Source organism: Heterocephalus glaber, unplaced genomic scaffold (assembly GCF_053883595.1).
Source record: "Heterocephalus glaber isolate CG9 unplaced genomic scaffold, H.glaber_assembly_v1.0 deba00000676, whole genome shotgun sequence".
Taxonomy (NCBI): domain Eukaryota; kingdom Metazoa; phylum Chordata; class Mammalia; order Rodentia; family Bathyergidae; genus Heterocephalus; species Heterocephalus glaber.
Window position 1 is genome coordinate 11,976,885 of NW_028258156.1, and position 27,073 is coordinate 12,003,957.

At 38.6% G+C, this 27,073-nt stretch overlaps 1 protein-coding gene across 2 annotated transcripts in view; it reads right to left on the reverse strand.

Moving 5' to 3' along the window:
• Window positions 1–14,808, reverse strand: part of LOC101705971 (histone deacetylase 9) — a 715,280-nt gene extending 700,472 nt beyond the window's left edge. Inside the window, exon 1 of one of the 2 annotated variants that reach the window (XM_087206437.1) lies at window positions 12,384–13,671. The gene's annotated coding sequence lies outside the window, so the exon portion shown is untranslated. Of the gene's footprint in view, window positions 1–12,383; window positions 13,672–14,556 lie in introns of those variants that run through there. The other variant, XM_087206442.1, reaches the window with a different exon arrangement.
• Between the last annotated feature and the right edge of the window lie 12,265 nt (window positions 14,809–27,073).

Consider the following 27,073-nt stretch of genomic DNA (forward strand, 5'->3'; position numbering starts at 1 on the left):
TTATTTCAAAACTACTTGGCTTTTTTTTAAAAAACATGGTACTTATCTATACTAGCATATTTTAATCACTTAAAACCAGGCAAATTATTATATTCAATAAATTTAATGTCTTAATCTAAGAGTGGCTTGCCTTAAGAATAGTCTTGAACAGCTGGGCAGTGATAAAATCAGCAAACATGAGAGCTGACTATAAATCTTAATTTTTAAAAATGTTTGCATAGTACAAAAATTGATGAACAAAAATTTAGAAACTTAAAAAGAAGTAGAACAGTAGAATAAACTTCATTAAATTGAATGCTAAATATTTAAATCATCTCAAAAATTACCTTAACTAACAAGATTTTACAGTGAAAATACAAGGAATGAGAGACACCCACTTCCAACCAAGATAGAGTAAGGACTGAAATTGCCTACCTGCTGAAAAAAATGAAAGTTCTGTACAAAATATATAATAAGAACCCTAAGGAATGGGAAACTGATTATATCCCCTATGACTGTCCTACCTTCTAGATCATGGCACAGGAAAGGAAAATCCAGCCAGCCTACCACAATCCTGAATTGAGATGGGTCTGAAAAGCCAGGGAGAATACAGAAGCTAGATGACTTCCAGGACAAAGTACTGAAGGAAGGACAGCTGAAGACAGAGAAATCTCTGGATATCTATAGATATCATTATTGGATATTCAGCGGAACAGTGATCAGTACATATATGTGAGAAGACAACCCAAGGCCTGAGAAAGGACCACTTAAAAGGACTAGAAGGAAGAGTACCCAGTGCTCACATAAGGCTGGGAACTGTGCCTGTTTCTACCAGTCACAGTGGAAAACATATTCAGGGAGTATTGTTCTGGGTATAGTGCTCTGAAACTAATCTTGAAAACATGACCTGAAAGAATTAAATTGTTTCCAAGTCACTAACTGCATCCCAGAAAAAAAAAAAAAGAAAGAAAGAAAATTTATAGGAATATAAAAATATCCAGCACCCTGCAAGGTAAAAATCACAATGTCTGGCATCTATCAAATAGTACTAGGCATGCAAAGAAGTATGAAAATATAATCCATAACAAGGAGAAAACCCAACAGAACAAAACTGACCAAGTACTGAAAAAGACATTAGAATTTACAAACAAGGTCATCAATGCAGTTACTATAAATCTATCCCATGTGTTCAAAAGGTTAAATACAGACATGGAGCCAGGCAAGGTGGTACACATCTGTAATTCCAGCACTCTGGAGGCTAAAGCCAGAGGACCAAAGTCATCCTTGGCTACATAGAAAGACCCTGTCTCAAAAACATGAATAAGCAAATAGAGACATGGAAGATTTTTAAAGAATCCAAGTCAAACTTAAAGAGATGAAAATTACAATGTTAAGAAAAACACAATACAGTATATGGGATTCCTGGTAATGAACTTGAAGACATACCAATAAAAAGGATTGAAAATAAAATTGTTGGCTTTACTTGCTTGTGAAGAAAATACCTGAGAATAATTTAAAGGATTTTGTAAATTCTTTTATTGGTATATTGTAGGTATACAACACAATTACATTTCTCATTGGGAACTTGTACCTTTACTTAATGCATCTTGGTTCTTATTTTTTTCCCCATTCCCTGCCCTCCCTTCACCCGCTCCACCCTTCCCTATTTACAAAGACTTTGTTTCCATTTTTTCCATTTCTCATCATTTTTCTTTTCCCTTCTTTCCTTTCCCCTGCCCCTCCCACTACCCCTACCCCTTTGGACCTTTTCTTCCTGTTTTGCATTATCAATAATTTATTCTAATCATTGGTATATTTTAGGTATACAATATAATGACATTCATCATTGGAAATTTGCACCTTTACATAATCTTAGCTCTTATTTTTCACCCTTCCCCCGCCTTCCCTTCAACCCCACTGTCCCTCCCTATTTACAAAGACTTTGTTTCCATTGTCCCATTTTCTCATATTAATTCCATTCCCTTCTTTCCTTTCCCCTACCCCTCCCTCTTCCCCTTCCCCTTTGCCCCTTTTCTTCCTATTTCACATTATCTATTATACCTTTTAGTCCTTATTTACACTTTCAGTAATGGATTAAAGATCTAAAGGATTTTTTTTTTAATTTTGGCTCAGTTTCAGAGGTTTCAGTCCATGGTCTGCTGGTCCTACTCCTTTTAGGACTATAGCAACACAGAAACATTGTAGGGGAAGGGTGTGGTAGAGAAAAATTGCTCACCTCATGGCAGCCTGGAAGCAAAGAGAGAGAAAAGGCCAGAAAGGAAGGGGCCAGGGCCAGATATAATCCTTAATGTCACACCCCCATGAATCAGTCCTTTCAAATAGGCTTCACCTCCTATTTCTATTACCTCCCAATAGCGCCATCAAAGTATGTTCCACTGCTAAGTTAGTACCTCAAGACGCAATCACTCCCCAAAAGCCCATCATCAACCAACCCTTCAACACAATGGCATACATCTTGGATCTCAACCATACCAAAAACATATGCAAAAAAAAGGAATAAGAAATAAAAAATCAATGAGGCTAATATACATATCTGGAGTCCCTGAGGGAAGAGATGACATTCTTGCAAAATTAGAATGAATGAATGACTAAAGTTACTTTTCAAATTTGATAGAAACTATAAATCCATGGGTCCAAGAAGCATAATGAACCCAAAGTAAAAGAAACATGAAGAAAGCTATCCCAAGACTCACCAAATTAAATTAAAACCAGTAATAAAGAAAAAATATGTTATAAATGATTTATAAGTAAAAGAACAAGGGCCGGGGATTTAGCTCAGGGGCACCACACCTGCCTTGTAAACGCAAGGTCAATCTCCAGTACCAAAAAAAAAAAAAAAAAAAAAAAAAGAACAAAGATAACAGCAGACTTTTATTAAAATACAAAGGAGAACACAGAATTCTACATTAAAAAAAGAAATAAAGATGCTTCCAGACATACAAAAACTAGAAGGATTCAACACCAGCAGGTCTGTGCTATAAGAAATGTTAAACAAGGTCCTTCAGGAAGAAGGAAGGTAGATACTAGATGGCAATCTGGATCTACACAAAGCAAAGAACAATGAAAATGGCAGCTATGTAAGTTTTACTATGGAAACACCTTTAAAAGATTATTTACTGCTTTAGCAAAAGTAATAATGTAGTATGGATTTAAAAATATATGTAAAAAAGAGAGAAGTATAGAATTTCAATGTGTTTCCAATAGTTACTTGAGAATTACAAATTCACACACAAAAATGTTCAGATCTGTTCTTCTAATGAAATTAAAACTACAGCCATTGTTCTGAAATCCCATTCCATTTGACTTATACTTTCCATTTGGCTTGGTTGGTTTTAGTTATACTTTTGGAGATGTAACTTAAGTTGAATTTATTACATTTGTTTTCAAGAGAAAAAGTAGTAAGTAATTTTTAAAGAGTAGTCTTGTTAATAAACAAGTTAGCTCACAAGTTTAGGCCAAACCCATGGCTGAACTTTATAAATAAAAGCACACAAATATTGCTTCATGGTAATGCTAAACTCAAATGTTTATTTTTAATGCAGGTAACTGTAAAAAAAAATTGGGTCAAACAGGTAAGTAGAAGATTTTAAAACATATTTATAGCACAAGTCACAAAAGAAAGTTCTGTCTTTACTTTTCCAACCTGTCAAAAATGAATAGAAAACCCAATTCACTTCTTAGGGACTTTTTAAGAGAATGTTTATCAGTAACTTTAATGAGAGAAGATAAAACAGGACTAGCTTCTCACCATTAAAAGGCCAGGGAAAGCAAAAGTAAGATCAAAGCACAACTATCAATTCACAAAACACAAAATTCTATATGTTGCTCCTCAGTTTTTCTTGGATTATGTGAGACCTGTTCAAAAGCATGCCTGCAAGTTCCCTCAATGAGTAACTATGTGCTGAAATGAAAATAGAAATACACTGGAGGTGCATCTTTTGGGTACTGAGGGAAAATTGTGAAAGTCTAGCACAGACAAAACTGCCTTGGAATGCAGGTGAACTGCTCCACAGAATGTAGTCTAAACTTCTTCAGTCTTTTGTGTGTCATCCTGAATAGCAACACTGATGCACAATCGAGCTAGACTAAAACAGTGAGCAAATGGCAACTTTCCATGCAGAAGTCTGTGCAAACTCTGCCATATACGACAACTATTAAACCTCTAGGTGTAAATAAAATATGAGTGGAAATTTCTCAAGTGTTGCTGCTTGTTAGAGATTATTTCAATTCATTTGCCTATCACTGCCTCTATAACACTTACATATTATTATATTTAGTATTCCTGGAAGAAATAATGACACAATATATGTAAATATATCCAACACCCAGGCTAAAAATATGTATGATGGATTTTAATCTAAGTTTTGCTCTAGAAAACCTACAAGCTGCACAAAAGAGCTTGGCCACTTGCAGGAAGCAATTCCTCCCTTTTTGAATGGTCAGTCCTGTTGCAGTGATTTCAGGCATTTTGCCAACAGCTGTGAAACTTGTTCTGGTGGGATTACATCTTATGTAAGGGTTGAGTTCTTCTATATTTAAATGCTTTTGGTTGTCTTCTTTCTTCTCCTGTACCATAAAGAGTAAAAGGGCAAGATATACAAATCAATAGCAGAGAAAGAATACTGAGACATTTTTAAGAGTATAACAAACACAAGGTCCCAAGTTTGATCCCCGGTACACACAAAAAAAAGAATATAACAAACTTTAAATCTGTTCAGAATAGCAGCAGACCTTAGTATATAATAGCAAATATGTGCTACCACAGCACAAATACTAGCAATGATGATGGTGATGGTATTAAGGAAAATAATATATATTATCCAAGTTTAAATGTCTTATAAGGAAAGAAAGGAATTAATATGGAAAGTAGCAAATGCTAGGAAACCTACGTTATTTTTTTAAAGGACAAAAGCATATGTAAAATCTATTTGGTAAAGTGGTAAGGCTCAGAGCTCTAGACTAATAAGGAAATGATGAAAAAACAAATCAGATAATGAGTGGGTGAAGAGATGATATACAATATTGCTGGTCATTTGGGAAAAGAATGAAAGCACCATGATGAAATATATCTGTTTTGAACATAATATAACTCACTTCATCCATCCAATAATGACAAAATCCAATAACGACACCATATTACCAGCAGAAAAATGTAGTAGTATTGGATATGGGGGCAAATGAGTCTGAGAAAGGAGGCAGTATTATCTGGATGTGTGCTGCCCACTAGCCACATGAGACATTTAATAATTAAAATGAAATGAAAGTAAATTTAGGCTCTTGGTCCCACTAGCTAAATTTCAAGTTCAGAGGTCACATGTAGCTAGTGGCTATGGAAATGGGAAACACAGATATGGATACTTCCATCATCACAGAAAGTTCTACTGCACAGCACTGATCTCTACCACTGTCAGAAGTGCCCAGTGTGTGACACACGAGCTCTAGAAGAACACACATGCACATACACACACATGCACAAATCCAATAAGTTATCTCACATTCGAGTTACTACTGTATTAGGCATTCAGAGACCAAAGATTAAAATAAAATGGTCCCCTGGGAGAGGAAGGGGAAAGGAAAGAAGGGAAAGGAAAAATTATGAGAAAAGGAAAAAATGGAAACAAAGTCTCTGTAAATAGGGAAGGGTGGAGGGGATGAAGGGAGCACAGGGAATGGAGAAAAAATAAGAACCAAGATACATCATGTACAGGTACAAGCACCCAATGACAAATGTAAACATACTGTATACCTAAAATGTACCAATAAAAGAATGTGAGCAAAAAAATAAAATAGTCCCCAACCCAAGGAGTTCACAGGGAAAAAGAAAATAACATAAATAAACTGGCTAATCAGTGAACACCTGTTAAGTATAAACTGTAAAAAATACACTTCATGCTGTGGAAAAAAAAAAAAAAAACAAGAATAGTGGGCATGTTCCCTCTGAACTCAATGAGCTTCCAATCTAGTTAATGACATACAATACAGAGTAAGATATAAAACGCCTTCACTGGCAAATTAACATTTGGAACTGTGTTCTTCAAACTGAGGTCCACAAGTTTGATGTGAAATTCTTTGTCCACTGTGGGTTGTTATTAAGATGGTAATCTATAAAGTTAAATATAAACTTATTCTTCTTTGTTTATTTGTTCATTTGAGACAGAGTCTCTGAAAGTCACTAAATTCCCCAGGCTGGGCTTGAACATGTGGTTCTCTTGCCTCAGCCTCCCAGAGGGCTGGGATTACACTCATGTACTACCATACCGGGCTTAAATTTATTCTCATTAACTTCTGAATAAGCCCCTGAAAATGGAATACTACTACTAAATTTTCATTCCATTGTTTGCTGCTGGTGTTTTCAATCATATATGTACTAGGTAAAGGTCAAAGAAGGTACTGTTTGCTAAATAGATAAAATCTGGTTAGAGAAAAGGTGAAGATGAATTAGTCATTATAGAATGCGGGCTAGTATATGCATCCAAAATATAGGCATCCCACTCTTTAGTGGTTAAAATCATCTTTGCATAGTTTCTACACAATCTGTTCTTCATTTGAGCAATTTCTGAATACGGCTTACACATTTTATTTAGAATTCAATAACTCCATAGTACTAATCACATTTTAAGAGAACAAAATAGTTATAGAGTTCTCAGTTGACATCTCATTAAAAATCACATTTTAGGATTATTTAGTGGTAGAATTTTGGTCACATATGAAGTCTGATTACCCCAAACCAGCAAACAAAGCCTTGAAGTTAATTTTGCTTGTCTGTTTTAAATCTACTTTTAAAAGGATATTTTTAGCATTTATATTGATATAAAACATAAATGCAGATTAAATAAGAACAGAATCTGAGGCTACATCTTTATACTCTCAAACCCACACAATGTATTTCAACTTACAACATCATTTGTCACCTAATGCAGTGTTATTTCTTTTTATTTTCACCAGTTCTATTGTTCACATTTAATATTTTTCTTAGGTTTTGGTTTTAATAATTTAGAATAACTATAAGCAAAAACATTTGCATTTTACGATTTCGCATGTGTAAGTAAAATGTTTATTAAAAGTAACAACTTCACATTGTACAGACCACTCTCAGCCAAAATCAGCTCATTCTTCCTGTGGTCTTTAATTTCAACAAGGTACTCACAGCAAGTCAAAGCTCTACCCTCCTGTCCATTAAGGCATGGATCTCTAGTAGGCCACAGAGTCCTTACAAAGAGACTACAAACACATATGTAAATCATACTTAATGTTAAATATACTACTACATTTCAAAAGCATAAAGATGCTGTTCTTGGCAACAAAATGCAGATTCCTTTAAAGATTTGACTCATCCAGAAGTTTTTTTTAAATGATGGATTTTTCATAATATTAGAATTTAATATGTAAGCCTATGAGGACCATAGGCGTTTCCCAAACTATCATAGGAATTCAGAAAACAGCAAGACCGTGGTGTGCTGCAAGTCATTGGAGAAAGTAGTATATGTATCACAAAAGAGAGCAAAAGAGTAAAGCAGAGAAGGTACAGCTTCATAATGGGCACACACTCCCAGTAAAACCCCAGAGGCATAAAACTCTGATTTAGACTCACATAGATACAAGACAGAGAGCAACTACAATTAAAAATGTAAAAGTAATAAAGATAATGTAAAGTCACACTGTGAAAGGATTCATACTAAGGAGTTTGAAATTTAGGAATATGAAATCTGACCTAAACTACCTTAGGAAATCTAAAATTTTTATGAAGAAATAAGCTTATTTCACAGCTTTCTGAGCTTCAGTGTCTGAAATAGGTACGGTAGACTTCAGTCAGGATGGGGGTGACTCACAATTTCTCTTTTTTCAATCAGTACTTATTCCAGAGTACTATCCCAGATGGAATAATCCAATTGTCCTCTACACGACCACCTGGAGTGGCCCGTAAGTATGCATCTGACTACAACAATCCAATCAGACTACTTCCTTGGAGCATTCAGTTTAAAATGTTTACATGTTGACTAAACCACCAAGGAAAATCTTCAAGACTTCCTCATACTGTGTTGGGATGCAGAGCACAACTAGGTAAAATTAACAGAAAATAGATAAGACTTTCTGGGTTCAACACTGAGCTTATATTTTACAGCACAGCAGCAAGGGAACTGGGCCAGTGATTCTAATCAATGGAATCAGATCCATTTAAAGAAGAGATTTTAAGTACATAAAATAGAAGAAAAAAGTAGAATATCTATGAATAGAATTCAGAGGTACCACAGAGTAGAAAGGGGGACCGAGTAATAGAAGAACAAAGGAAGAATGTCTCAATAGACTTTTCAAGTAGATCAAAACAGTGGCATCTAAAAAAGATATAGAAAGAAACCCATGGCCAAAGAGGCAATGAGAATTCATAATGTTTCCTGATTTAACCTAATAGTAAAAATCTACATAGAGGAGAGAAAAGAAATATGGAGCTTTTGATTTTACCAAAATGATGAGTTGAAATAAAAATTCACAGCTTCCACTCCCCCTTCTTACTTTTAGATCTAAGAAAGACCTATAATCTGTGCTTCCTACTGGGAAAATAAAAGAAGCCATGATACAGCACACACTCTCATTCCTCTCTTTAACCCTCATCTTCCAGTGTGCAGTTCTCTCAAGATGAAGGATGGACCCCAAGAGTGGCTGTAACATTCACTTCAACATGTGAATTAACAGGATCGTCCCCTGGAAAACTCACTTACTGCTTATGAGTATGGGATGTGTAATACAAGGCTATGGCCTTTGGAATCCAACCTGGACTCAAATCTCTTGTCACCGCTAGCTGAATGACCCTTGGTAAGATGTTCAGTGGTCTTTCAAAGTCTCCTTTTACCTGAGTGGTGGTGGAGAGGAGAGTAGGGAAATTTGAACTGAGCTGCCAGAGTTGAGATATTAGATAAAATGGGTCCTGCACAGTACGAAGAGAGTCTCCTGTGTCCAAAGGGCCCTTGTCCTCCTACAGAGCATCCCATAGTCTCTGGGCCACAGACAGCACCATGGATCTGTAGTGGTCCTTCGATCTGTTCTCTCCTGATAAAATGAGAGGCCATGCTGTAGGACTCAAAATCACAGTGCTGGTTTTTTGCAAGGATTAGTGGGACCCAACCTTAAAAGTCTTTCACATGGGGAATACAGGAACTAAGTCAATTCCTACACTAACATGTGGTAGTGATTCTCCTTTTAAAAGGCGTCTGCTCCTTTCTTAACACCACCATTCCTCAATGGGATTTACTGATAGCACTGTCCTAAATCCAAAAAGAGCTTTCTTTCCAAGAATTTGCACAACTCCAGCCATTTTTCAATCCAATCCTATCTCCAGATGGCTGCCATGTCTATCCTAGTCAAAAACGTAAACATTTCATTAAACAATCATTTGTTCACATTTTTTCTTATTCTTTCCCTCACCAGTGGACAACTGTCATTTTTCTGTCCATGAAAATTGAGCTACAGTCCCAGTATTTCTTTTAGTTCCTCATTAAATCACTAGGTTGCCCAGGGTGGGCTCAAATTTGTAGTCCTCCTGCCTCAGGCTCCACCATGCTGGAATTACAGGTGTGTACCAGCATGCCCAGCTCCTAGTATACATACATGGAGAACTATACTACAGAAAACACTTTCCCCTTAGAGGCTTGTATTGGCAGTAGCAGCAAGTGTCTCACAGGACCAGTCTATAGAGTGATTTTGAGACCTGTTTCTGACTGGCTTCTAAACCACGTTTATTCACCATACCAGATTTAGGAGGCAGTCAGTGTGGTAGACATATTCCAAAGTGACCTCCAACGGTCATGCCTTTGTACAATCCCCTCCTCTCAAGTTTGGGCAGAACATATGTCTTGCTTTTAACCAAAAGAGTATGGCAGAGGTGATGGCTGTCACTCCATTAATTATATCATATATTTATTATCTATTAATTATATTAGATTTGGTCTTATCCAATTGGAGCAAAAAAGACTAAAAAAGCACACTACCATGTTGTATGAGGGCCTGAGAGGGTTACCTGGCAAAGGCAGCTTCTAAGAGCAGAGAGTGCCACAAGGAGATAAATTCCACTATCAATATAAGAAATCTTGGAAGCAGCTCTTTCTGTGGTTCAATGAGACTGCAGCCCTGACCAACATGTGATGCAACTCCCAAGCACAGGACCTAGTTGAGCCACACATGGACTGCTGAGGAAGCAAAGGAAGGGACACATATATTGTATTAGGCTGCTAAATTGTTGCAATGTGTTACATAGCAATAGAAAATGACAATAATATCCACTAATAAATTTATTAGATGCTTAAAGTCACTATCATTAGATTTCAGAACTTGCTACCAATCACCTCGAGTAATTACACAGTCTCTCTAAATCTTACCTTTCTTTCAAATTCCACTGATCACTACTTCACTGGAACTAGCATCAGTCTGCACCTGTCTTCTTCCTAATCACAGGAAAGTGCCATTTCCAGTCTTACTAGCAGCATACTATATTCTCTCGATTGCAGCAAAGAACAGAGTGGGAGTTTTCCTCTCTTTGTGGTGCTAAACCAAATTCATTATAGCAAATTGTGCACCACATTTGAACAGTCAATTTTGTTTCTGTATTTCACATTGAAAATGCTTTATATGAGTGTCTATAAAGCATACACTTAGAGAAAGTGACAGTAAAAATATATTAACTTAATAAAGAGCACCAGGTACTGTCTGCTTATTCAAAAACTAATAGTTATCTTCAACAAATAGGTGTGAGCTTACATAAGATTATATATTCCCATTTTCTGTGAAACTGCAATGCTTTCTTCTGCATTCTGGATAATACATTCCTCTTATCAATCTAACAATACAATACCAGAACTCTATCACCTTGGTTGAAAACTCCTGTTGAGGTTTGAAAGAGGGAGATTTTGTGGGTCCATTTTCACTTTGTGAAGTCTCTTAATGGAGATTTGAAGTCTACATGGACAGAAATGACTAGATTATTTCATCAAACTTTCGTTCACTTTGATGGTTAGCCATAGAATCAGAGCTAATAAAAGAAAAAGGAGGTCCTAAAACATACACCGTGACCCTTGACCAATACTGCCTGGCTCTGGAGTGGACAATCCATTACTGTTCTCTGTCAAATCTTCCCCCAAATCAGGTTCTGAGCTCTCTCACTGGTGAGGTTGACCATCCTCAAGCTTGACAAATGGGCTGATCAACTTCAAGGGCTGCTTTGATCAGTAAAGGAGTGGTATGTGGTCTGTAAGATGAGGCCAGTGGGTGAGGGCCATGTGTGGGCTGTGGGCTGACTGCAAGAGTGGACACCTCGGAGCAAGGTGTGTTCATCTGTTTTAGCACCCAGTATTAGAGTTACAGTTCTCCCTCATCAACAGGCAGTAGCAAGAGCCCATCCCCTTAGAACTATACTGACAGGTTTAAAATCTAATCTGCACATTTATAAAGATGAGCACTTCAAAAAAATCTAGAAATAGACAAATTTACAAAATTTTCATCAGAAGCCTCTAGAGCAGCTTGCTGTCGTGATTAGGGAACAAATACATATATATATATTATCCTCAGTTTTCTACATACTTGCCAGTGTGTAATCTTGGGTGTATAGTGTACCTGCTGTCTCCTTCCTAAAATGTGAACAATATGTCATCCTGTCTCTCAAATGTTTGGAGGAATTATCAAGAAGTGTAAGTTATAATAACAAGCTAGAAAACAGTGGTGTATATCTGTAGATATGTGCAATAAAAATTAAGCATGATGCCTTATTGAAGGGAAAAAGATTCAAGCAATGAAAGCCTTCACCAGCTTAAACATTAATATACATTTTAAAACAAAAATCAATTGAAGTAAAAATAAAAAGCCACATTTGGATGCAATAACAAAAAATGTCCATAACTACAATATTTCACTAATGAGAAGGTACAGATGCTACAAACAGAAGGATTTTATGATGTCCATATGTTTCTCAAATGACTCTCCTTGTTAGCTATTTCTCCATATCTCTATTTAAGAATAACCTACACCTTCCCTACTGAGCGGGTGTAAATTATAACACACTGTAATATTTAAACAAATTCAAAAAAGAAACAATTGTAATAAAAAAATAAAAGCTATAAAACCCAAAACTCCATTAGATGCAGATGTTAATAAAAATCTGAATTACAGATATCATTTAAACTTAAAAAATGTGTAAGGTAGTTGGCCTTATGATTTATAACTCTTTAAAATATCAAGTAGAAATCACTCTATAGCCCAAATATATATATATATATAATTATAATTATAATTATCTATAGCGACAGTGTCTTCATAAAGCAACTATTAAGACTATAACAATAGGCATAGTTAGTTTGGTCACAACCATCACAAAAATCTATAACCATGTAGAAAATTACCTTGAACTTTAGAGGAGCTATTATTATTTTTCTAGAAAATGGCGGCTTGTTATGCCAAACACTTTCTAGCCAGTGTTGGTCTGCATTTCCAATAGAGGCGAGCACAACAGGCTGAATCACAGAGAAAGAAGAACAGCAAGACTGAGGAGAAAAATCTATCTCCTATCTACAAACCAGTCCTTAATTTAAAACTTAACTTCCTTCTGCACAGTCTTCCGTGAGTCTAACCCTGCCCATTCTGTGGTGAAGATTAGCGATGCAGGAGCAAAGCCTGGAAAGCATGTCTCCCTCTAGCTGGCAACCCATCAAAGGTCAGACTCAAGATTCCCACTGCACAAGCACCTGTGTGGCAGCTGAAACATATACGAAAACATTAGTCTTTTTCCACACAGAAAAATAACACATTCCCCCAAAATGCTGCCCATCTTGAGATTTGCCCCATTCGAATAAAATAGATGAGAACAAATTACATACAAGTTTTACAACTGACTAAATTATTCGGTCTCTTGGAAATATAATATTCTTATTAAGCTTTTTAATATGAATGGTTTCCAGAAGACACATCAGTGATTTGATGTTTTGGTAATTAAATTGGCCCAAACTGGAAAAGTGGTTTAAAAGGATAAAGAAGATCAATTATCTGTGGTAAAAGGCAAATATACCGAACAAGAAATTTTCAGTCACAATAACTTCCATAATAAACATCCAAAGCACCAAAGAGTAGTTCAAAAGATATCTTTTCCGAACATGATTTTTATATTGTCCTCATTTATTAACCATAACTTATTCTGTGCTGTTACTAATTACAGGATTAAAAAGATTTCTGGGGCATCAGGAAATAACATCCAGACTTTTCAAATACCAAAAGATTTTAAGTTTTGTTTCCAAAGATTTTAAGTTACATTTTTCTTTAATATAGGTTTTCTATATATCTATGTCCTAGGTTTCAATAATGCCTGCAAGATTGGAGAACATGATTGTTGCTCCAAATACATTCCTCAATCTTACTCATTATGAGCCAACCTCAACACACCAAGAGTATTTATCTAGTTGTATAAGCGTTATTTTACTTTTTGAAGAGAAAAAAATATTAACTCTTCACGCTCTTTTCTGGAAGAAGTGAAACTTTTTAATCCCTTCTTACCTCACCTCCATTTTTCACACACACACACACACACACACACACACACGGTATTCACATGTAATGGGATATACTGTGTGTATACGCACACATCCCATTTCTCACAGATTTCAAACTGCTACAGTAAACCTAGAAGTTCCTTTTAGGAAATTGCACGCACCCTCCTGACAGGGAAAACAAACGGGGCAGATCTTCCTGAAATCAGAGTACAGGAGACTCACTGGAGAATTTTCCAAGTCCACATCACAAGAGTCCCAGGCTCAGCTCCCCGCCACGGGCCACCTCTCCGGACGCTGCGCCTCTGGGCTCTGGAGGGCAGCTCGGTCCTTTGGCAGCCCACAGACACCCAGGCCTGCGACACCAGCACCTCTCGCTCTGGACAAGTGGGCGACTGCCACAGACCCAAACCAACGCTGAGGGCTGGGCGATCAGGGCACGCCCCCTGTCCTCCGCTCCCTCCCATCCCCACTGTGACACCCTCGGTGGCGCTTAATTAACCAGTTTACCTTCGGAAAGGCATCACTCTCCTCACCCCTCACCGCAGTAATGCAACTGCTCCATCTCCCATCCCGCAGCCTCCTGAACTTTCCTTAAAACCCCGTTTTCTGCAGTATAGACTCAGAAGCGCAGTCGCCAGGAAACATCCAAGGTACCCCTACTAAGTATCGCTCCCCTCAAGCAACACGTAGGCGGTACAAACTTTTCCTTCACACCTCAGATCCAACCCGAACTGAGTGTGTCTGGGGGCGAGGGGGACCCACGCCACCGACCCCTCACCTCGGCTCGCCTCAGTCAGACCTCAGCGTCCTCACCAGATCACCCGGCACCCGACTCGGCCAAGACCCCTCAGACCCACCAACCTCGGGGTGCTGAGACGCGAGCCAAGTGGTACCGAGTCCGGGTCCGGAAGAGATGCTGCCGACCTGGGGAAGACGGGCAGGGAATACGGCAGCGCCTCCGGAGGACCCGTGGCCCCCAATTCCCAGGGCTTCTCGGGAGCCGGCGCCCGGCCCGCGCCGCGCCGCCACTCACCTCCGCGCGCTCCCGCGAGGCTGTCGCACCCCCTGCGCCCCGCGCCGGCGACCCCCTAACTTCGCCCCCTTCGCCACACAGCCATCTTTCGAGGAGAGCGGAGGAGAAAGGCGAGGCAGGAAGCAAACGGGGGGATTGAAAGTTGCCTCGGGGAGCACGGCCGCTCCTCCGCCGGGGACTCCCGGCCGCGGCGGGCGCCTGGGAGGGCGCGGGTCGACTTAGTGCGCGCGGCGCGGGGTGCAGGACGCGGCGCCGCCGCGCGCGGGGGGAGCTCGGAGGGCGGCCGCGGGCGGCTGCGAGCTGAGCGGGTGGCGGCGCGCGGAGGATTTGCTAAAAATAGCGCTTCTTGGGGAGGGGAGTGGGGGACGGAGGTGGGAGGGAGCCGGAGAGGCCGGGCGAGAGCCCCGGCGCCGCGGAGGCTGGGCGGGGCCGGGCGGGGAAGGGAGGCCGGAGCCGAGAAGCTGCGGCTGGAGACCCGCAGGGCCGAGGCGCGGCCCGGGCGGAGGCTGCGGGGACACCTGGGTGGCGCGCGGGGGTGGCACGCGGGGTGGCGAGGACGGGCCCGAGGGCTGCACCGGGGAGTCTTAGGGGAAGGCCGGGAGCCTTAAACGACGTGGGAGCTCCGCAGCGGAGCTAGCCCGCGCAGTCGCCAGGTGACGGCCGGAGACCAGCGCACACGCACCTCCCGCCGGCCCCAGGCAGCCAGCGGCGGGACCGAGGCCCGGGCTGGGAGGAGCCGGCCGCGCCTCGCCCTGCGCACCGCCCCCGGCTGCTCAGCCCCTCGCTCAGGTGCGCGCCTCACCGCCCCGGCTGCCCAGCGCCGCCGCTCCTCTCTGCGAGGAGGAAGGAGCCTGGGGCGGCCCCTGGGACATCCCCACTTCTGCCTGGACCTTTTAGAATCATTCAAGGCAATTTTAAAAGAAAATGCTACAGTTGAGATGTTGTTTTGTTTTGTTTTGTTTTGTTTTTCATGGACCAAAGGGGAAACCTGGGGAAATATGGTGACGGTTGTTGGAACCATGATTTAGGTTTGCCGCGTTTTAAGGCTGAACAGAGCACCATCGCTCTGAAAGCAACCCTGGCAGAAAGGAAGCAGGTAGTAGGTTGGATAACTGAGTAGGGCTTCCTCTTCAATATTCTTATGTCAGGCTTTTATTATTACTACTTTTATAACTTCAGTTTATACTAGGATTACTAATACTTATAGGTGCCTTTATACAGCGTACTACAATGAAAAATGTAACCAAAAATGTGTAATTCTAAACATGCTTGTTTAATGCTAGCAGATGCTCAAAGAGGCTAACATTTATAGTGTCTGGATAATCTGACCCTCACGCTCATTGGAGCTAGTGTCTCTACATGTACATTTATGGTTTTCTTCTGCATCAGCTAAAACACAGCTAGCTCACAGATTATACGGATGGAAAGAACAAGAGACCTAACCCAGTGCCCTCCTTTTCAGATGAGGGAACTGGGACCCACAGGAGCAACACAATTTGCCCACGGTCTCACAGTGGCAAGGTTCACATTATAACCAGACTACCAGGGACATAAACGAGGTAACTTGGAGAAAAGAAGCCTCATGCTGTCTGTAAATGAATTAGAAATAATTCAGCATTCACAGCAGGATGAAAGGATGTGATGGCTAGATGTAGACCTTACTTTGCCCTAATCAGGAATTCAAATTCCGGGAATGCAGCTAACTGAATAAAAAGGGCCACACTCCCAAGGCTGGTGCTAGAGCTTCAGCTACCTTAACTTTCCATCCACATCAGGGATTCTGTTAATTAACATGATGAATCTTAATAATGGGCTCTTAGTGGTGAAATTGATGGTATTGATTAAAATAGTTTAGAGATTCTTCATTTGTATACAAGCCAGATAGTGGCTTTACCACCTTTCACCTTTCAAAGTAGAGGCCTTTGTGAAAAGGTCAGGTGTCCTGCCTTGTTAATGTTTCTTTTAATGATTCTGAGGCCTCCATCAACTCTAATGGAAACAAGTCTCTCGAAAAACTTTTATGACATGTGATTGAGACACATGAAAGTGTCCCAATTCCTGGGGCTTCACTGCTCATCTGAAACGGATGTTTGTGTAGCAAAGGTGTGCATCACAGAATTCGAACTGAAGTTCGCTTTTTCCTGTTAGAAAGATGGTACAGGAAGCAGTGAACCTTGACATAATTATGTCTACTTCACCTAGGTCTTTTCAGAAGAAAGAATATACATTTGAATGTTGACTTTGAGCTTGCTTGTACTTGCTGGCTGCTGCTGAGATTCAACTATTTTAAAATATGGTTTAGTAGAAAAAATATATTTTTTCCTAAAAGTCCTGTTGGGGTTTCCATGCTCTTGTTCAAATAGCATCTATCTATCTACCTAATAGCATATGTGACACTATTATATTTTTTCTGGTTTAATTCTTCATAGAGCTCAATTCTAGGAATAATTCATTCACATTTTTTGTAGTTTTGTAAGAGTAGATTTAATTTTTTAGGAAAGCTTTGGATTTATAGAGAAATTAAGAAGATAGAACAAGTTGAGCATCCCTGATCTGAAATCTGAAGTGCCTTCAACATGATGCCAGAAATGGAAAAATTCCTCACCTGACTTCATGTGACAGGCTGCAGTCAAAACTGAAACACACCAAAAATATTGTACAAAATTATCATTAGACTATGTGTATAAAGTATATTTAAAACAAAGGAATTTCATGTTTAGATTTCAGGCCCATCTTTGAAAAAAATCTCATTTTGTATATGCAGATATTTCAAAATCTGAAAAAAAAAATCACTTCTGATCCCAAGTATCTGGTTAAGGGGTATGCAAACTGTATAGAAAATTCCAATATGTCCTCTTACATACATTCACCCAATTTCTCCTGTTAATAATGGGGGGTTTTTTGTTTGTTGGTATAGTGCACTTCTTATAATTAGTGACCTGATATTTATATATTATTATTAATCGAAGTCTATAGTTATCATATTTCCTTAGTTTAAAAATAATGAATTCCCTTTTTCTGTATCAGGATCCCATCAAGGATACTAACTTATGTTTAATGGTCTTGTCTCCTTAGGTTACTCTTGGCCACAACAGTTTCCCAGATTTCCCTTGTTTTTGATGATCATAACAGTTTTGAGGAATATTGTTAAGATATATTGTAGAATGCCTCTCTGTTGGGTGGTGTTTGATGTTTTTATCACAGTGAGTCTAGAGTTGTGGGTTTTCAGAAGAAAAATTATAGCAATAAAGCACCATTTACATCATATTATATCAAGAAAACGTAACTAGCATCATGATTTATTACTTGCTTGACCTTGATTATCTGGCTGAAATGTTTGTCAACTTTCTGCACTATGAAGTTACTCTTTTCTCCCCCTTTACATTCTGTATTCTTTGAAAGGAAGACACTGTGTAGCCCAGACATAAACAAAAGTGAGAATTTATGGCCCTTCTTTTAAGGTAGATATCTACAAATTTATTGGGGATTCTTGTACACTCATTCATTTTAATCTCCAGAGACCAGCACAATGCCTTCTACATCATATTGTCTTAATACATGTGAAATGCAAGAATAGGATTAAACAGAATTTTTCCCTAAACTGATAGCATCCAGAGATGAGCAGAAGGGCAGAATGGAACCTTCCAGTGCTTAACCCCACAGAAACATCAATTTGAATAACAATGTATGTGCAAAAATACCTCCCTAAGAACTAAGGAAACCCAGTGAGAGATTCCAGAACCTACATGTAGCACAAATATAAAAGAGACATTGAAAAGGCTCAGAGAAAGAGGCTTTTTGCTTGGGAGAAGGAAAGGAAAGTGAATATCAGACTTGCCTCAGACCTCAACACTAGGCTTCCCCAGTAAAACCCAGTGGCTTGCAGGCCAGTGTGGTCCCAGGCACCAGGCACCAGGCTCCAGACGGTGCCTCTAGGCCAGCTCTCGTTCTAGAAGAGCAGAAGCAGCCCCAGGCTCCAACTGCTTGAAGCACTGAACTGACCCCTACACCCCAAGCTGCAAACCTGCCTCAGTACCAAGCCAGCCCCCATGGCTTAGTCACCAGCCTGGCACCACAGACCCAGCCTCCGGGCTGACCACTGCAAAAACAGGATCTACATCTTTTCCAGGTTCTGCACCAGCCCAGAACCTGCTTGGCCTGGGCAAGCCCAGGATTCAGGCCCACTGCAGGGCCAGATCAGCACCCACCGTCTCAGGCATCAGCCTGTGCCTTCAGACTCCAGGCCTACTCTGCCAGGTTGATTCCTGCAGCTCCATTCTCCTGGGTACCCACTGTGGCCCCACATGCCAGCAGACCCAGTGTCTGAGCAGTGTGCAGCTGTCCTGGGGTCCCGGCTTTTACTTGTATACTTCAGCAATGAATCAGTCGCCACAGAGCCAGGCTCCAGGACCACCCCTGGGGACCCAGACTCTAGACCAGTCCCCACCTCCCTAGGTTCCATGGGGCCTCACCATCACTCTGGGCATCAGGCCACAACCTGTGATCCTAAGCTCCAGACTGACCCCCTGAGGTCTGAGGCTATACTCCTGTCCCAGCACCAGGCAGGGTCTAGAATCCAGGCCACTCTCTTTAACCACAGGCTCTGACAGACCCTTCAAGCAGTTAAAAATGCAAAGATTGTAATGAACAATCCAATAGAGAGTAAAAACAGCAGAATTGATCAAGAATAAGAAAGAACTTGTGAAGTAGAAGACAGCTCATTTAAATAAGTATATTTATGTACCTGCCCTGTATCCAAAAGGCTACCTTCCATGATCCCTAGTGGATGCCTGAAACCACAGTTAGTACCAAACCCTATAGATACTGTGTTCTTAGAAAAAATTCATACATACTTATGATAAAGTTTAATAAGTGTTTACATCAATAATGTGTAAGAAAGGTGATATGATGATGATCTGCTTCTCTTAAAACGTTTTACTGCATTCACTCTTCTTGTGATATGAGATGATACTGTAACTCAGCGAGATGAGTGAGTTTTGTGATACAGCCTTAGTCTACTGCATTAGGCTACCGAGTTAGGGTTACTTGAACACAAGTACTGCAGTAGCGTGAGAGTCCATGTTATCTCTGGGACACCTGTGAGTGACTGGTGGGTGGCTATACACCATGTGCTATGCCAGACAAAGGGATGGTTCCTGTCCCAAGAAGAATAGTTTGGGATTGTGTGTGTGTGATTTCGTCATGCTACTTAAGAAAAATGTATAAATTTAAACTGTTGAATTGTTTGTTTCTGTAATTTTCCACTTAATAATTTTGGATCATGGTTGACCACAGGTAACTGAAACGAAGAAAGCAAAATCACAGAAAAGCAAGAACTATTGTAGTCTGAGGAGAAAAAAAGAATTGAAAGGAATAAATAAGCTTATGGATTGATGGGACATCATCAAAAGAGCAAATATTTGTTTATGAAATTTCAAGAATAAAAGAAAAACAACCCTGTAATCTCAGCACTCAGGAGGCAGAGGCAGGAGGACTGCCAAGAGTTAGAGACCAGCCTGGGCTACATAATGAGTTTGAGGCCAACCTGGACTGCATAGCAAGACCCTGTCTCAAAAAACAGAAAAGAGAGAAAAGAAAAACAAAGACCTGAAAGATTATTTAAAGAACTAATACCAGAAAACTTTTCATATTGAGGGTACATATACATATATATATATGTATTTCTCAAGATACAGGAAAGCCAAATTATCCTATCAAATTTAATCCAAACAAGACTAAACCAAGACATATTGTAATCTATCAAAAGTTAAAGACATGGCTTTGGGTTTTGCCCAGGAGTAGAGCATGTGCCCAAAACAAAAGCAGAAAAACACACTCACATGTTTAAAAAAAATCTAATGATAAAAGGAAGATCCTGAAAGCAGCAAGAGAAAAAGAATTACATCAATATAAGACAGCTCAGTAGTATTAGCAGTGGCTTTCTCTGCAGAAATCTTATGGGCCAGGAGAGAAAAGGATGATACATTCAAAGTGATGAAAAATAAAAACTGCCAAGAAAGAATGTTTTACAACAAACAGCAAAGCTGTCATTTAAAAATAGAGATAAAAGGGCCAGGAATTTAGCTCAGTGGCACCATGCCTGCTTCGCAAGCACAAGGTCCTGAGTTCGATCCCGGTACCAAAAAAAGAAAAAAAAAATAGAGATGAAAGACATTCTGGACAAATAAAAGATGACGTTTATAAACATCAGACCTATCCCACAAGAAATCTAAAGAAGTTTCTTCAACCTGAATGCAAAGGATTCTAATTAGTAACAAAAATATATGAAAGTATAAAATTCACTGGTAAAGGTAAGTACACAGTCAAATTAAGAATAATCTGTAATGATGGTATATAAATAACATCTTTATTATGAAGGTTAAAAAGCAAAAGTATTAAATAGCTACGGTAATATTTTAAGAGGTACACATTGTAAAAAGATGTAAATTGTGACATCAAGATATGAAATAGGGAGAGTGTAGTAAAAGTGTTGAGTTTTTCTATAGGAAACTAAGTTAAGTTGTTCTCAGCTCAAAATAGTCTAAAACAAGCATAAGGTGTTTTAGATAAGCTTCATGATAACTGCAAACAAAAGGCATCATAGATACATGAACTATAAAAAGAAAAAAAAATCATACAACTAAAAAGGTCATCTAATCACAAAGGAAGACAGCAAGAAATTAATAAAGGAATGAAGGATATATACAGTTAACATGACAATAATATCTAAATTGTAGACCAAGAAAAGGTAGGCTTATGTGGGATAAAGCAGACATCAATATAGGTCATTATATAATGATAAAGGAGTCAGTTATTGAAGAAGATACAACGATTTCAAATATATGGGTATTCAACATCAGAGTACCTAAATATGCAAAGCAAATATTGATAGATCTGAAAGGAGAGATAGACGATAATACAGTGATAGGAGGGAACTTCAGTACCTCACAGCAATTGATAGATCATCCAGACAGAAATCAATAAGAAAACATCAGAGTGAAACTATACTTCAGACCAAATGTACCTAACAGTTATAGACAGCACTTTCATCCAACAGCGGCAGAAGTCACATTCTTCTCACATTTACGTGAAGAATTATCCAGACTAAATCACGTGCTCGGCTACAAAACAAGTTTCTAAAATTTATCATTGATACCATGTTAAGTGTCTTTTCTGTTCTCAATGGCATAAAACTAACAATCAACATGTAAATGAATTCAGGGAAATTTCAAAACACAGTAATTAAACAACATGCTCCTGAACAACCAGTGTGTCACAGAAGAAATTAAAAGGGAAGTTAAGTATTTTGAAACAAACCAAAAAAGGACACGCAACATACCAAAACTTACTTGATTCTCCAGAAGCCATTCTAAGAGGGGAAATTCATGGCAGTAAATACTTACATTTCTCAAAAGAGAAGAAAGATCTTAAAACAGTACAACCCAAAAAAGTAAAAAAAGAACAAATTAACCCAAAATTAGTATTAGGAAATGAAAATGATCAGAGAAAAAAAAATCAATGAAATAGAGGTTAGAAGAACAATAAAAAAGATCAACAAAACTAAGAGTTTTTGGAAGGAAAACAAGCAACAAACCTTTGTTTAGAATAATAAAGAAACACTTCAACTGATACCACAGCAATAAAGGGATCATAAGAGGTTACTATGGACAATTATATGCCAAATTGTAAAACCTAGAAGAAATGAATAAATTCCTAGGCAAATGCAATCTACCAAAACTGAATCAAAAAGAAATAGGAAATCTGAATCGACTAATGAGTATGAAAACTGCATCAGTAATAAAAAGTCTCCGATCGGGAAATGCCTGACTTGATGACTTCACTGCTGAATTGTAACACATTTAAAGAACAGCAAATAATTCTTCTCAAATGCGTCCAAAAAATATTAAAGAACAGAGAAAATCTCCAAAGTCCTCTCATGAGGCTAGCATTGTCCTGTCACCAAAGTCAGGTAAGGACATCACTAGAAAAAAAAATTATAGGCCAATATCCCAAATAACCATACATGTAAAAATTCTAAAATAAAACACTAGCAAATCAAGTTCAACAGCACATTAGAGGATCATTCACTATGATCAAATGGTATTTATCTATGAGATGCAAGGGATATGTATGGAGGTCATCATATATAAATCTATAAAAGTGTTATCCTACTTTAATACAATGAAGGACAAAAATCAGATGTTCATCATAATCAATGCAGAAAATGCATTTGACAAAATTCAACATGCTTTCATGATTTAAAAAAACACTCAGTATAGAAGGAGTATACCTCAATGCAATAAAGGACATAGATGAGAAACCCATAGCTAATGTACTCAGTGGTAAAAAGTTGAAAGATTTTCTTTTAAGATCAGGAATAAGCCTAGAATGGTGGTGCATAGATATGATCCCAGCACTCTGAAACAATGAGCAGGAGGATTGCAAGTTCAAGTGGGGCAACTTAGCAACTTTGCAAGACCCTGTCTCAAAATTTAAAAATTTTAAAAAGGACTGGTGATATAGCTCAGTGCAAAGGCCCTTGATTCAATCACCAGTTCCAGGAAGAAAATATAACAGGACAGTGATGCCCACCCTCAGCACTTCTGTTCAACAAAGCATTAAAAGTCCTAGTCAGAGCAATTAGGCAAGAGAAAGAAAAGACATCTCATCGGGAAGGAAAATTAAATTGTTCCTCTTTGTGAACAACATGATCATACCTAGAGATTCCAACAAAAATCTCATATAACTAGTAAATTAATAAAGTTGTAAGATACACAATCTATAAAAATCAGTAGCATTTCTTACTAGGAATGAACTATCTGAAAAGTGATCAAGTAAATTGTTGTAATACTTATTTAAAAACCATAAAAATAAATTTAGCTTGGTGTGGTGGCATACTACTATTTCCCCAGAACTCAGGAAGCTGAGGCAGGAGGATCACTGTAAGTTTGAGACCAACCCCAGTCTACACAGTGAATTCAAGGGCAGCCTGGACTACAGAGCAAGACCCTATCTCAAAATTAAAAACTTAAAAAAAAATTTAACCAGGGAGGTGAAAGATCTGACCTATACTGACCTATACTATACATTGATAGGACAAATTGAAGACAAAAATAGATGAAAAGATGTTCCATACTTTCAGGTTAGAAAAGTTAATGTTAAAGTGACCACGATACCCAAAGTTATATGCAGATTCAGTGCAATTCCTATAAATATTCAATGTCATTTTTCACATAAATGAAAAAAAATCCAGAATTCATACTGAACAACAAGAGCCCACAAATAGCCAAAATGATATCAAGCAAAAAGAGCAAAACTGGAGGCATCACACTCCCCAATCTCAAGATATATTTTTAAGGTATTATAATCAAAACAGCATGATACTGACATAAAAACAGAGACTTTGATCAATGGAGCAGTGTAGGAAGTCTAGAAATAAACTGAAATATTTATGGTCAATTTTTTTTCATTATGCTTGGTTCAATCCCAGAACCTCCAGCTTGCCAGGCAAGGGCTGTACCATTGAGCTACATCCCCAACCTGGTCAACTGACTTGACAAAGGGGCTAAGAATACAAAGTAGAAAAAAGACATCTAACAATCAGTGGCTTTGGAAAAATTGGATACCCACATACTAAAGAATGAAATTGGACTTTTATCTCATACCGTGTGTAAAAGTCAACTTAAAATGTTTTAGACTGAAGCATAAGACCCAAAACTATAAAATCACATAAGAGAAAAGTTCCATGACACTGTCTGGATAATGACTTCTTGGATAACCAAAAACAATAGGCAACCAGAGAAAAAGTAGATAAACAGGATTGTACTAGTCAGCTTTCTCATTGCTGGGATCAAATACATGACACCCACAATTGAAAGGATGAAATAGTTTATTTGGCTATTTGTTGTTGAGGATTTAGTCCATGGTCAGCTGGCTCCAAGGCAGGAACATCATGGTGGCAGGGTGTGGCAGAGCAAAGCTGCTTAGTTCATGGTGGCCAAGAAGCAGAGCAAGAAAACAGTACCAGAGAGGAAGGGATGAAAGACACGATATGGACCCTAAAGTCACACTTCCACAACCTACTCAGACACACCCATGCCCTAGATGGCTTCCAAGCCCACAAGATGACAAGTAAGCTTAACTGTCACAGGATTATACCAAACTAAAAAGAATCTGCATAGCCAAGAAAATAAGCAACAGAGTGAAGAGACAACTATGGATTAGGAGAAAATATTTGCAAACCATACATTTGATAAGAGACTAATATCCAACATGTATAAGGAACTCAACAACAAAAAACAACCTGAGAAAATGGGTAAAGGACCTGAGCAAACACTTCTCAGAAAAAGACATAGAAATGGCTGACAGATACAAGAAAAAAAGGCCAAATCTCTAATTATTAAGGAAATGCAAAATAAAAACCACAATGGGACACCACCTCACACCTGTTAGAGTGTCTATCATCAAAAAGAAAAAAGAAAACAAGTATTAACGAAGATGTGGAGAAAAGGGAGTCCTGGTTCACTTTTGGTGAAAATATAAATTAGGCACTTGGGGAAATAATATGGAATTTTCTAAAAAAAAAAACCAAAACCTAAAAGTAGAAGTAACGTTGTGATCCATCAGTCTCACCCAAAATAAATGAAATTGGTATGTGGATAAAACATCTGCACTCCCTTGTTTACTCTAGCATTATTCACAATAGCCAAGATACAGAATGAACTGAAGTGTTCACGATAGATGAGTGGATAAAGAAAATGTGGTATCTATACATAAAGGTATATTATTCATCCTTGAAAAAGAAAGAAATCCTTTCATTTTAAACAATGAGGATGAATCTGGAGGCATTATGATAAGTGAAATCATACAGGCACTGCGAGACTGATGCAACATGAAGTCACTTGTATGTGTAATCTAAAATGTTAACACTCTGAAGCAGAAAGTAGAATGCTGGTTCCCAGGAGAGGCAATGCAAGCAGGAGTTTTTGGCATTGGGGAGATGTTTGTCACAGAATGCAAAATTTCTATTAGACCAAGAGGAATAATTGTAAGAAATCTATTGTACAGCATGGGGTCTATAATTAATAACAATGTACATATTCTTGAAAACCACTAAGAAATTCTATTTTAAATGTTCTCACCACCAAAAAATGAGAAGTATGTGAGGTGATTCATATGCTAATAAGCTCTACTTAGCAATTCCAGAATGTATACATATTTCAAAACATCATGTTGTACACAATAAATACATACAGCTGTAACATAAACTACATCAGTTAATTAGAAAAGAAAGCTAATGATATTCTTCACATTTTAGCAGAAAACAAAAGCCTTGTGATAATTTTTTTTAATGTTAAGCATAGAAAGGAAAATAAATGAAGTCTGTGGGGGTGGTGATAGGAAATGTTTGGTAAATTGCTTTAGAGGGAAAAGCACTGTGTACATTTTAGTACTGTTTGAAATATTTGTGGCTTCCCTAAGGGCCATGCCTCCTGCTGCACCAATACCCAGCTTAGCCATAGGACTGACGGATGTTGTTAGAAGAAATGTGTTTCACTTTCAAGCAGAATCTTTAGCAGCCTTCCTGTGGTTCTTCTGTTTCTCTTTGCCCTCTGCCCCTAAATCAGCCATTAGATAAGGGAAAACTCTTCTTTTTCCAGGAAAGAAGACCACATGAAGTAGAACCTCCTCCAGATCATGTAGGCCATAAATGTGAGCAAGAAATAAACCACGGATATGGTGGGATTTATTCTTATCACACATCACTTAGTGTTTCCTGTCCAGTTGCTCCATCCTTTCTAAGTTCATGAAGTTGGACCACCAAGTGTTGTGCTTGATTCAGTTCTCATCAGCAATCACCTTTGCATGATTGCCTGTTTGTATTTGGTTATGACACAGCAGGGTTTAAAATATTGTCACCTCATGTTTAAAAATAGAAAAAGAGATGGAACTAGAGATCACGTTAAGTGAAATAATCACTCAGAAAAACAAGTATCACATGTTTTCTCTCATATGTGGTGTCTCACGTAAGAGAGAGAGAGAGAGAGACAGGGGATGGATATGATCAAAGTATATCATAGGCGGGCCGGGGATTTAGCTCAATGGTTTCACCGCCTGCTGCGCAAACACAAGGACCAGAGTTCGATTCCTGGTACCAAAAAAAAAAGTATATCATATGCACATATAAAAACATCACAATGAAACCCAAATTTCTATGTAATTATTAATCATTAATTAAAAATACATAAATGTTGTTCTTTACAAGTAAAAATCTTATGTTATGACGTCAACAAAATTCATTGAATAACCACGTGCACAAAACACTGTGGCAGATACTGGAAATCACTCTTCTAAATTTTAGTTTTAGGCTGATGCCATTGAAAAAGTATAGATATAATGTTTAGAAGTAATAGCTAAGGAAATGTAGCTAGAATAATGTACTGCCAGAGGCGGATTTTACCATGAAGCTAATGTCCCTAGGCATCGGGGGCCTCATTCACACAGGTGCCTTCTAAGC